Source organism: Habropoda laboriosa, unplaced genomic scaffold (genome assembly GCF_001263275.1).
Source record: "Habropoda laboriosa isolate 0110345459 unplaced genomic scaffold, ASM126327v1 scaffold95, whole genome shotgun sequence".
NCBI classification, from domain to species: Eukaryota; Metazoa; Arthropoda; class Insecta; order Hymenoptera; family Apidae; genus Habropoda; species Habropoda laboriosa.
Genome location: NW_017100204.1, coordinates 819,244 through 832,744, shown reverse-complemented (window position 1 = coordinate 832,744; position 13,501 = coordinate 819,244).

Below are 13,501 nucleotides of genomic sequence, written 5' to 3'. Positions count from 1 at the left end.
TGATACGTGATTTCTAGTTCAGAAACCGTTATTTTTAATTTAGCAGACCGGTCTGCAGCCAACATGCGGCACCTAGAATTTCTCACATATTAAAGAATAGGCTATTGTTCGGTCAGTAAGGCAAGGTATTATAAAGTCACCCCCAAAGGGTCTTCGAAACCGATGCAATTACCGAGGCCTCTCGGTACCTGACCTTCCGAACGAGTCGGAGAGTCAGAGTTGACCTGGCAAATTCCCGTCCACCAAGGACCAGCTTCGTCACCCCCGCTCCAAGGACGTGACGCGCTCCGGGCGCAATGGAAGGGGGTGATACGGGGTTGGTCACTTAGTAATTTTAAGAACCTCCCTTCGCGTCCCTTCTTCAAATTTTAGAAGATTCGGAGAAGGGACGACTCGGTAAGAAGGCCGACTTAGCTTAAGACCAGAGAGTGTTAGTACACAGACCATCAGTTACATCAGGAATCTTAAAGATTCAGTCAGACTCTCAACGCAATACATTCAGTCTTCAGACGGCACCTAGTGCAATATTCAAAGTACGCGGAAGTTAGCACCCGAGTGCTTAACAATCCTAGAATTTCAACCAATTTCTATTTGAAATTCATTCGGAATTTTCTTGTTTCTAATAGTAGAAACAATTGCGAGTGTTCGAAGATAATTACGCGAATTTATCTCTCTGATAAATAAACGGTCAAGTAAAACTCTCCAAGATAGGAGCAGTCTTGAACGGAGGATGCAATGGAGCATTCGTAACGCTTGCATAATCCGAACGCACGCGATATCCCATAAATCGCTCATCCTTCCCGCTCGAGATATTATTTATAGCCACACTGTTGTGGTATTTTCACCGAGGTTTATAGTACACTTACACCCACGGGGGTTCACTCTTGTCAATCCGTTACGTAAGATTACGACGAGACGTCGCGACGTCGGCGAGTAATCGGTTTGGAAAACTCGAGGCGTCGCTAAACGAGAGCAAACTCATTGTCGATTGTGACGAAACGGTACCGTTTTTATGTACCATTGTTTCGCGTTTAACGCGTGAAATCGAAAGGCACGATCGTAAATTACGAGTAATTGTATCGCAAAAAAGGCGTGGAATTGTTCTGTCTATTTGTGAACCATGGAACAAGTTCGGAGAGAAAGATTTAACCGTGCTGAATGTAACAGGTGTTCTCCACGGGATAACCTGTTTATCGGATAATTAAACGATATTTCTGTAGGTGTTGCGAAGGTGTTAGGAACGGTTAGCAGATGATATGTTTTGAAAGTTGCTTCGCTGAATATTCTTGTACGAAGAGAATTGCACAGCGAGCAAAGCTATTTTCTCGAACGTGTTTCACAGTCGAAGAATTTCCATTGCTAACGAAATTATAGGTTTTACGCTTTTTAACCCTGTCGTGAAATTGAAAGTAATCGTACTATTGAAATCGCGTGAAAATTCTATAACAAACTCGTTTCGCTCAAAAATTTCTCTTTTCATCAAAATCATAGAAAACTTCGACTTATAAAAGAAATTTCGTTAATCATTTTTCGTAGATCCAAATACTATCTACTTTATCGACAATTATGACGACAAATTATATTTGCAAGTGTATCAAAATTCGTTAGAAATAAATTATATCAAGAGTAAAAAGGGACCTTGAGGAGAAAAAAAATGAAACGAAACACGGAAGGGTGAATAAATGTCGTTAGAAGGAAGGAAGTGAAAGAGGGCACAATAGAGAGGATTGGGGTGGTGAAAGGGAAGGAAATGAAGATTAAAAGTCACGTCATGTCGCTGGTTCTCCGTAATGGCGGTTCCATGGTGAGAGCAACCTCGGCGTCTCGTTTCGTTAGTTTGGTACGGGCCGTGGATTGGCCCGTCATTTAAATGCCAACGAACCCTCGAGACTGCCACGAACAGCCCTGAAAACAGCCCCGATAGGGGAAAGAATGGATAGAAAGGGTAGCTGCTGACAATTCGTGGAAATGCCAGTATCTCGACTCATCAGCTTCCTCCCTGTTTCTCAACATATTTTCTCGCAAATTTTCCTAATAGATCAAAATTTGATGCAGTGAAGATTTGCCGTGCTACGTTCTTTCGTGAAATTAAATTACCATCTGTCGGTAACCTTTGTAATTAATAATCTCTTAGAGGAATTTTTTTGAATCTAAATTTTAAAATTCTGCATGATTTTAGCCTTATAATAATCTCTCAACGTAACTTCTTCGAATCTAAACTTTGAAATATATGATAATTTGAACGATTTTCACAATTCTGGTGTTTTTCCTAATTTTTCATAAAGATTAGAAACCTTTGTTTCCTACTTACAATACTGGAACTGATAAACTTGTCAATTCATGACAAATTACGAGATATTCTTGAAACATCGTTGCCCTGCAGAAGAAATATTAACCACCTTCTGTTCCATATTCCTGTAAATTGTCGAAACAGGAAACGGCAATGTGCTGATAAATAGACAAAGACATGTCGAGCATGGAAAATTTACGCGTGGACGTTAATACGTGTTCTGCAACAAACTTTCGTACATTTTCGGAACGGTAATTCGTAATTGATGGAACTCCTTTCTACGACAGCAACGTGAACAATTCTACGTAAAAATGAAGCACGGACTCGCTGGAAAACTAAACGGGCCGTAACTTCTGTACGAGAAAAGGGAGGTCTCGTTGCCAATTTTCAGGACATAAATCTTGCTAAAAGTTGCCGGTAAACTTCGCGTGATTTTATTCCACGGTATTGCGTCTTCTGGTTAAAAAGTATACCGCGAATACCTGTTTGGATTTCCACTGGATGCAAGTTATCTTGGTCAGGCAACCGGCCAAACTTTTAAATCTTCAATGAATCACTCTCTGACAATAATACGGGCGAGGAGATGACGGAAAGGGGACAATAAGAGTTTCACAACAGCTTGGGAAATAAAATTGCTCTATCGAAATGCATTGTTTCGAGGAACGAAGCGAAGAAAAAGGACTTCGATATTCGTAACTTCAATTTTTCAAATATTACCCTTTGAAAATGCCTTTCTGCTCTTCGATTCTTGAAATTAACTTTCGAACTGTACTAATAAAAAATAATTCATCGGAGAGAAAATTGAAAAGCTAATTTCTCACAAATTTGATATTGCTTGTATATAATGATCAATTCTGTTATATTGCAATTGTAAAATTTATAAACTCGGTACAGAGTTGAAAATCATTTTCCAACTGTGCTAAAAGAAAGTAATTTATTGGAACAATAAATCTTAAATCTTAAAACTACGACCAATTTTTATTTTAAAATCAATCTGAATTCTCTAAATAATTTATCGGGGGAAGAAAATTAAAAAGGTAATTGTCTCAAAAATATAATATACATTCTACTATAAAACGAATATATAATTAGTTATGACTTCCCTTTTTTTTTTAAATAAATTTTCTGGGAAAAACATCCACGACACGTTTCACAATACGTCGAACTTTCGAGAAGAACTTCGTTCGAAGTATTATACGAACTGTAAACAGCGACAAGCTACAGTTACTCTAACCCTTTCGTTCCATTTTACGAGTCACATAATTAAATTTGTACGTACAATCCTGGAACACCCATTCGCGTGTCCAAGGAGCATATTTTACAAATATCTGACTAAGAATACCAGAAAATTCACGATAAAGCGTGAGGCTAAAGGTAGTAACACCGAATTTATGAACGAGAATACACATCTTTCTCGGAACCACGATAAACCTTCGACATTGAACCACGTATTCCTCTCGTACGAGCAATATCAGCGAATTTCAATATTACCATCAAAGCAAACCGAAAATGCTTTCAACCAAATACAATATTGACTTGGTTTTAATCCCAAGTTTCTCTTCAACGTGGAACACAAAATAAAATTCGATTTCCCCCAACAATACGTACTCCAAAACTTTCCAATTAATAAATATAGAATTTCTCAACTTCCGTTGAAAGACTCATTGATGGAAAACAAAGCCAAAACGATACAAATATCAAGAAATAATTTCACTCGCTTAAATAACTATTTTAATAGAAATTTTAAGCGCAATTTAGATAATACCTCAATCTAATCCCTCGATAAATTAGTTAAATCGAAGTTTTAAATTTTCCAAGGCATGAAACACGTTACAAACTTTAATATTTCTCAATTAACAAACATCAAATTTCCCTACTTCCGCTAAATATGAAATTTCCATAATTCCCAGACTCGTTGGCCAAAAACAAACCCAAAGAGAAAAGATTACACTATCAAAAAATAATTTCACTCGTCCTTCACGCATAAATAAATATTTGAATAGAAATGTTAAGCGCAATTTAGATAATACCTCAATCTAATCCCTCGATAAATTAATTAAATGATATTTGAATAGAAATGTTAAGCGCAATTTAGATAATACCTCAATCTAATCCCTCGATAAATTAGTTAAATCGACGTTTTAAATTTTCCAAGGCATGAAACACGTTACAAACTTTAATATTTCTCAATTAACAAACATCAAATTTCCCTACTTCCGCTAAATATGAAATTTCCATAATTCCCAGACTCGTTGGCCAAGAACAAACCCAAAGAGAAAAGGCAAACCTATCAGAAAACAATTTCACTCGCCATGTATGTACAATAAAATATTCAAACAGCACTTCTAGGCACAATCTATAAGTTTCGAATTTTCCTCGGCACGAAACGTGTTAACCGATACGATTAACACGGCTCCTTTTCGCTTTTCTTGTCACCGTTGAACGGAAGTTTCGCGGACAGGATCGGTGGAAGGTACGCGAGGTCAGAGTAAACTCGCTTTATATACGTTTACACGGGGCGCGGTATCGACACCTCGTAAAGCAAGAGGAAGTCGTGCCTTTCTCGTGTGTGTGCAAGCCGCAATAAAACGAGCGTACACGCGCCGTTGTCGCCCGTACACGGGCACATAAAGCAATATTGATCCGACCTGTACCGTCCTTTAGGTGGAAATTTTTCTTCGTTAGGAAATTCGACGAGTCGTCTCCGCCTGCGATAATATTTTGTTAGGCCTGTTTTCGCGGCAATCACCGTCGACGACACGAGCAAATTACAGAGGGGTACGTGACGGACATCTTTAACCGCGTGCAACGCGACATCCATACATTATATCGATTTATGAAACGTGTTGTTGTTGATAATGATACACGGTCCCTTCGGAAATTAACGCTTGTCACAGAAATTATTATCTTCCCTTCGGCGTGTGCGTGTGTTTTTAACGAACCAATAGCAGTTTGTCTAATAGAAGATTTAACCCTTTCGCTGCGGCTCATTTTAATAGGAAATGTGTGCGACAGGTGGTGAATTTTTAACCACAGCTGCCTTTGTTTCACAATCGGTCGGAGTGTGTAGAGAGTAAAGTTAAAAATTCAGTTAAGGTAGAAGTGTACTAAAAGTCTCGAATAATATAGCAATGAAAGGGTTAACAGTGATATTATATGAGGTTTTCTTCGAAATTTCATTTGAGAGATAATGCAGTTTCGTTCGGGAAATTGTGAATCTAAATGTTGAAACTTGAAACGAAGTATTCAGAGGAAATATTGGATTGAACGTGAAAGAAAGGTGGAACAAGACCGGGAGGATACGCGTTTACTTTTCCACTTTCGAAGCACGACTGCAGTAATAATCACATGGAAGGATTTACACGTCACTGTGCATGTTTCATAAACTGACAGTTTATTCACACGAAATGAATTCGCGATTCATGTCAATCAATACGACACAAATCTATCTGCTAAAGCTGCTTTCAGCATTATCGCATTAGTTTTCTTCAACAAGTTGATACAACCTTCGTAAGACACTTTTTGCACTTTGAAAAATTTCGAATTCCTACTTTAGTAATTAATTATCTTCGGGAAGAATGCTTCTTCTCAAAATTGTATTCAAAATACATTTCCAATTTCGGGAGAAATTTTCTTTGGATAAATTATTAGATCAATTTTTCTCATAATCCTTATTAATTTGAAATTCTATAAATCCACGCATTTCCGATACGTTTACGAAAGTTTTGCTCAGGGAAACACTTGTAGCTGTTGGGCGAGGAAAATTCCCGGAATATCTGGAAAAGCAAGCGAAAACCTAAATGTGCTCGTGCAGGGAAAAATGAAGTGGAAGTTTGACGTAGTACTGCTATTCTGCTGCCACGCAGCCAGGTATCCCACACGAAATGCAACTGCAACGAGGTGGAAAATCACCGCGCAGAATAATTACGCTGATTAAGCTGATAAAACAAAGGCCATCGTGTCACGTTCGGAAAAGAAACGTCGTTTCTATAGGTTTATCGTGGCTCTGCGTATATCGGCACCTCGTAAACGATATATAGGGGGAAGTCATTGATCTCCCGTTTGCACGTATCGCAATAAAACTGGCATATATCGCAGTGACATTCATGCGCGTCAAGTATAGTCGATATATGCCATCCACCGTACGTTGCAAGCGACGAATTAGTAAAACAATTCACGTATCTTGTGAAGTACAATCGAGAATCCATTGGAAAAATAAAAGTAAAATTTACCGGGCGAAGAAAATCATTTTGCAAAATATCTTTCAGTGAAGTCTAAATTAAAATAGCTCTCTCCTTTTCTTATGAATATTATAAAGAAATTGACATGAAAATGCTTGGAATTATTTTTCTGCATTTTCTCTAGATTCTTCTCGATCTCCGGTAATTCATCAAGTAATTAAATAATTTATTTCATAAATTAAAAATCCGTGAAATTTTAAGTGAAACGATTTTCTACGGATTTATGTAAAAATTTCTGTTTAATTCGAAACCAGAAAACGAATGAAAAACTGCAGATAAAGAGCAGAATTTCCAACTCGATGTTAAAACTAAAGAAGTACATCAGTGGTATCTTTAATGGAGAGATTCGCATTATTAAAATGAGGATACAACGTCGTAAATGAGCTCGTAAAAATTAATTAAGCAACTGAAATTAATTAAGCCCGAAGAGTTGTGTGTGAGGGAAACCGTGATAGAGAAGATGATGTGTCAACATTGTGTGTTTTCAGCTGAATTAGCATCACGCACATCGAAAATGGAAATTTCTGTTTCGAATATGTACAAGTTTCTGTATCTCTCATACGAAACAGTGTCACTTCGATTAAATTGAACAGAGATTTTAATTATGCATAGTTACTCGATAAAGTCAAAATTTATGCAGCGAGCAATTTCAACGAGAAATCAGTGAAAAATGAAAATCTCATTTTCTTCTCCAATAAACATCTTCCTCTCACATGTGACAAAAATTCATTTCGAGATAGAACACTTCATATTTATCTTCTCTTCACTACAATAATTCGCCCAAAATTAAGAACCTCCGAGCACAGTGGCAATAATTCGATCACAACGAAATTCCCCCAGATTGCACACAACACGAAAAATAATTTCAAAAAAAAAAAAAAAAAAGAAAATAGAAGCACCAAACTGAACCACGAAATCCAACAAATCTTCCCATTCACGGTACCGTTTTCCACAAGAGTCATTCTCTCGCCGTGTGAAAGCAAGGTGACGACGGGAACGGTGCAATTAAATCGTATCACGGCGAGCGGTTCGTTGAAGCGGTCGTTCTATCGAAAACTCGTAAACCAGCAGGAAGTCGTAGCAGCAATAAACCCGAGGCAGCTCTTCCTCGGTCCGTGTATACCAACAGGACACCGTGACCCACGCGAACAGCTCGAAAAACTCCGAGGCTGTGTTTAGATAGCGGTCTTAGCAGCTCGTTTAACAAGCGAAAAGGGGGGAGAAAAATCACGGTTCGTTTAGCGACACGCGGTGTATTAGTGGCGTGGCGATGGTGGTGGTGGTGGTGGTTGTTCGCGTTTTCAAGAGATCCTCTCTCAACTCTAGAGACCGTGAGAAATTCGAGCTCGAGTGCAGGGTCGATGATCCTCGAGGAACTCCTCGACGACCTTGAATCGGAGGGGAAAAAAGAAGAAGGCCTGGTCGCCCGGTTGATGATACGCGACCACCACCGGAAGTTGTGCTTATGACGGGGGTTTTTCGAGGTGAAAGGAGAAATGATTACGGTGAATGAATGTTTTTGCTGTTGTTCCAGTTGGTTTAGTCGGTTGTTGGACGATTTCTGTCTTTCGCTCCTTTGTGCGGTTAATGAGCGGCGCAGAGCTCGATGATCACTGTGGTTTCACTCTGTTTTAGAGACTGATGTTGTTGTAAGTAGAACTGGACAACAGGTTTGGTTTTTTTTTTTAGGGAAAGTTAAAGGGATCGGCCTTTTTTATGGTTCAGGAAGATAGATCTGGTATTGGGAATGTAAACGTGTTTCGTGTATTTACTGCGCTAATTTTCTATTGGTTGCACAATTCTAAAGTGTTGATTAGTTTATTGAATATCTGAATTCATTATGTATTTCAATTTAATCTACTGTTTCAGGAAAATTAAACTGTCCATTAATTTGGAAACACAGAAACTGATTGAAAATTGGATAATTTATTTAAATAGTGTTACCAGAATTCTAAAGTCTTTCAGTTGAAAATTATCCAAGAATTTCACACCAATTTCCAAATACCAAAATTACTGTCAAATCTTTCCAGACTTCCTTTGACCTTTAAAAAGAGCAGCTGAAGAACAGATACTGAAAAAGGGGAAGAAAATAAAGAACCATTTCTTCAAATTCAATTCAAAGAAATTCGTACAATTAGCAACGAGGACTATTCGCAATCACTGCGAAATTAGAAAACAAATGCCAACAAAGGAAACCAAAATAAAGAATAACTTCTTAAAATTGTATTATCTAAGGAACCACGCTAGCTCCTCCGGATCCAAAGAATTTCGTAGCATCAGCAAAGGTAAGAAACGTGCGAAGCGTCTTACAATTAGTACAATATTCATCTTCTCGCGGCAATTCACGGTTTTACCGCGAAGTCCGACCGGCGAGCGCAACAGAAAGGGTAGGAAGGAAGTTTTCTATCGATCCGTGGCGATGTTTTGAGGTCAGGGCGCTGCGCCAGCACTGCGGCGACGGGGTACCGCGATACCTACCGTAGAAGTCGTCAACGACCACTGGAAACCCTGGCCGATGATCGTCGACGATCATCCATCTCGCGATCATCGACCAATCGCGATCGCAAAACTTCACAACGAAAGTTACCACGATTTCCACCGGCCGTAATAATCGTCCGGTTTTCTTTTCCTTGGTCCACTTCCGGGAACCGCAATGCAGAGGACGCCGTTGCGAAGCACCGCTGCAAGGGGATCATTGCAATTTCTACCACGGTGTAAGCCGAGTAGAACGAACCACCTGACTCTTTTGTTGCGCTCCGTAGAATTAAATAACTTCCTTTTTCTGCGTGGATGTGTGGCATTAGTTTGGGATTTTCGGTGCTTGGGTGTTGAATTTGTAAAAGATTAGGGCGATAAGACCGGGTGAAAGGTAAAATTACGGTGTTCCAGTGAAATTGGGTTCTTCTGTTCTAACAGGAGGGAATATTTGACGAATTTTATCTTCGATAGAAAATTTAAAGAACATTTATTTGAATGTTTAATGTCAGCAGAATTTAATAAGAGATGAGAAATGGACGTGAAAGTGTACCGATTTAAATCTAAATCTACTTCTCTGCTAATCGAACGTTTAATAACCCTTCGAGTAAGTGGATCACTCGAGAAATCGAACGGAAGAGTATAAAACAGCGTGCAAAATAAAGGTAACGAGTGTTAAACAAAATTCATTGTTGCTCGCTTTGCCGAGAAAAACGCGTAAAGAGAAAATGCGAAGTTACAAGAGCTCGGCGTGCCCTACAAGAAAGTGCAATTATTCTAATTGCCAGGGAAAATAATTTAAAAATATCCACGCAACCAGCATTACCCCTATTAAATCCAGAATGCATGTGCAACCATTCCAGTTTTCGCGAGGGAAAACGCAAAAATACCTCTCGTCAAATATTACCTGCATTAAACTTAGAATATTCCCTGGAACGTGGAAAAAAAAATGTATACACCTAAGAAAACGTTGAAAAACCATTTACGGTATATTCCAAGTGCTCCAAAAAATAATTACAAAATTACTCTTATTAAATCGACAATAAACGTTTTCTCGTCCAACTAAAAATTTCCTGTGCAATCTTTAAAAGGAAAATTTCTCCCAGCAAAATTCGAAAACGGAAATTTTGCATATTTAAATTACCCACATTTTTCATACTCCTTCCATTTTCCCTCCGCGCCCTTCAATCCCTCAGCGACAAAATGAAACTCGCAAAGGTATCATACTCGTCGCTTTCACTCAAACCTTGAGCCACCGCGTGCAACCAGTTTTCATTGTCCGCAACCCTAACTTCCGAGAACGAAACAAAGCAACTGTACCACCTATCGAGTATCAAATTCCTTCCATTAAATCCACGCAGAAGAGAGGAGAAAAGGAACCATCCGCTATGTCAAAACACGTCACATTTCACGGAGCCTAGAGAAAGGAGATCAGTCGGTTGACAAGAAATCGAAGGGAAAAGAAGCCACGTCCCGGTACTACGTCCCTATCAGCTGTCCCTTGGAAAACGAGGTCGTGGCAGGTGGGCGCATTCACGCACCGTCGAATCTTTCTCGAACGTTCTCGTTCACCGCTGGTATATCACCAGCACCAACATGGAAGATAAAGAAACAAGGGAAGAGGAGAACGACGCGAGACCGCAACGAAATTATCCAAGAGGCCGCAGACGTTCTTAATGCCGCTCGTAACAGCGCGGCGGAAACTGGGAAGGCAAACCGGGGGCGAAACGACGACCATTACACGCCAGCAGCTGTTTGTCTGCCCCCCTTTTCTAGTATCTGTCCTTTCCACGCGCTTTCTGCGGCGGGTGAATGCCAATTAGCCTTGCTCTTTCGTGTCTTCTTAATTCCCTTCCCGCTTTGCATCGCCCCGCTGGGAAACGTTCCAAGGGTTGTTAGACTTTGTTGCGTTTTGTCCGAGGGTTCTGTTCAATTCTGCGGACGGTAACGTTCAGGTGTTTGCTTTTCGGATAGGTTGAGAACGATTGTGTGGAAAATTTCCCGGTTTCTTCAGTTTCGTTCATTTACTTTAACTTTTAATACTTTAGACATTTGGCGAACTTTAAACAAAGGGTTTTGGGTTGGTATTCCTGAGAAAGGAACTGTCTTCCATTCTGCCGGAGTAAATGATTAAGCTTAGAGTTGGGGAAATTTTGTTGCGTACTGTAATTTGGTAGATTTTTATATCGGTATTTCCAATTTTATAGCGCACAGTAGTTATCGCTTCAGAAATTACTACTACAATTTCCTTTTTACTCATTATACCGAGACCATACCAGAACCCAGCACTGTCTGTCACTAGACGCTGCATAAATTTGCACAAAATGAAATATCCTTAATGTGTACCTGCATCAATTTCCAGACCCGTTCCAACAAAATTAAGAAATAATTTAACCACACGTGCACGAAACACTTTAAAGACGCCACCACATTTCTTCCCTCGTCTCTAACTAACCACCGTCCATTTTTCCCCCAAATTAAGCATGCTCACGCATCTTTCACCTGTCAAACACCGTCTAATACCTACAACAAGACCGTCGTCGTAATACAACTTTAAATACACACCTGTTTCCCGCCTATCATTCTCGTTACGAACGACACAGCAGCCTATCGTAAAGTTGATCGAGCGAAGAAAGGAAGAAAAAGAAAAATAGAGTAGTTTGTATCATAGCGTGCAGCTTCTGGCGGCAATTTAACGCAAGTTATGCCTCGAACGAGGTGCCTCTTAACATTTAACGCGTGCACGTCCCAGGTACGTCGTGATTTGCACGGTTTATAGCCGATGAGAAGCGGATTGCTCGATGGACGAGCATCCGCGCGCGTGCTCGCGTGTACACGCGTGTCGGAAGAGAGTTGCGTCCAACATAACGTCGGACATGAACGACCGCATAGCATATGGCGTTCGTGAGCATCCCATACGGCGTACACTCTATCATTTTTTCTGTTCTTTTTTTTTTCAGTTTCTCCTTTCTTTTTTTTCCGGTTCCTACCAACCGCTATCTCGCCGCTTCTGTTAGACCGGCTAGTTGCTTACCTCCTGGTGGAGAACACGCGGGGATTGTGGTTAAGTAATGAGTTACTTTAAACCGGCCTTCACCTTCGTTTTGCGTCGAGAAGTGTACTTGCTGCGGTGGCTGGCTGGATGCACTTGTGGCGAAACTTTAAATATCGCCGGCAGATTGAAAGGGGTTCCACGGTTCGACTTTGCGAATTTTTCCCGGATGAAAGTTATCGGTTGACCCAAGATTTTCTAAAGTGGCGCGGTTTTCATGTACAGCCGGAGGAATTGGAGGACGGGTATTTAATATTGGCAGTGTGCGGGAGAAAATTATTTGGCGAAAGATTGAATTAAAGTTAACTCTTGTTTATTACTGTTCAATTAATTTTGAGAGATTAAGAGTTGAGTAAATTTTAGAATTAAGTAACGAGGAAATTTCTTACTCTTGACAGAATCATTCTGACATAGGTAACACGTTGAATGCCGTGGGGATCATTGGTGACCGGCGGTGCCAAGATTAGTAAAAGCATTTAATTCAAATTTTCATCTAATGCGTCACACAGCATATTTAAATAGTTCTATTTCTAACTGTTCACATATTACTTATGCATATTGGGATGTGTTGTATTTAAATAAAAAATTCATTTCGGTGCCGTGGACAAGTGTCAATGAACTTAATTGAATACACTTTCTCTTATATCAATCTATGCAAAAATCACTCGAAACAGCATTATACATTTTCTGCACAATTATTCGAGCAATCAGACAACCTACCAGGTGAAGAATCTGAACCTTTTTGTTTAAAAAAAAGAACGTATTCGTTGAAAGAGCAAAAGCAGTAATAAGAGCAGCAACTGTCCAGCGGTCTCGCGTTCGCAGATATTTTGCGTTCCGTTCGTCCTCCGTTGTCGAGAAAGTAAGCCATAAAGAGGCTACTCTCGTTCTGGCCACCATCAGCGACGCGTTCTCCGTGCACGCGAGATGTCACGCGACGCGGAACAAAGTGCCGATAGAAAAGTGACGTGGATTTTTATATAGGAACGTTTAATGACAGAGTCCGTCGCAACGATTTTCATGACGTGTTCCATCCACGCGTTTCCTATATTTCTACTCGTCAATTACCCTCTGCCCGCAATAAACTGTTTCTCCGTGGACATGCAACCGGGCATTATACAGGCCGGAATCGTAAAGCGAGGTTTACAAGGATAATACCGACGAATCGCGAGCATTTACTCTCGATACGTTTCTAACTATAATTTCAATAATTCCGTGATCTAGCATCGAAAGTCGCGATGGAGAAAATTGGCGCTGATTATCGAGGAATGTTCCAAGTAGAAGAAAATTGTAGCCTCAGAAAGATTCTCGGCAGGGTTAATTGAACTCTCTTCAAATTTCATTTATATTAAAGTAAAGTGAATTGGCAATAGAAGCTAAGAAAAATAAAAGTCTAAAAGTCCCTTTTTAAACCACTAAATACACATTTTATCTGAATAAAAT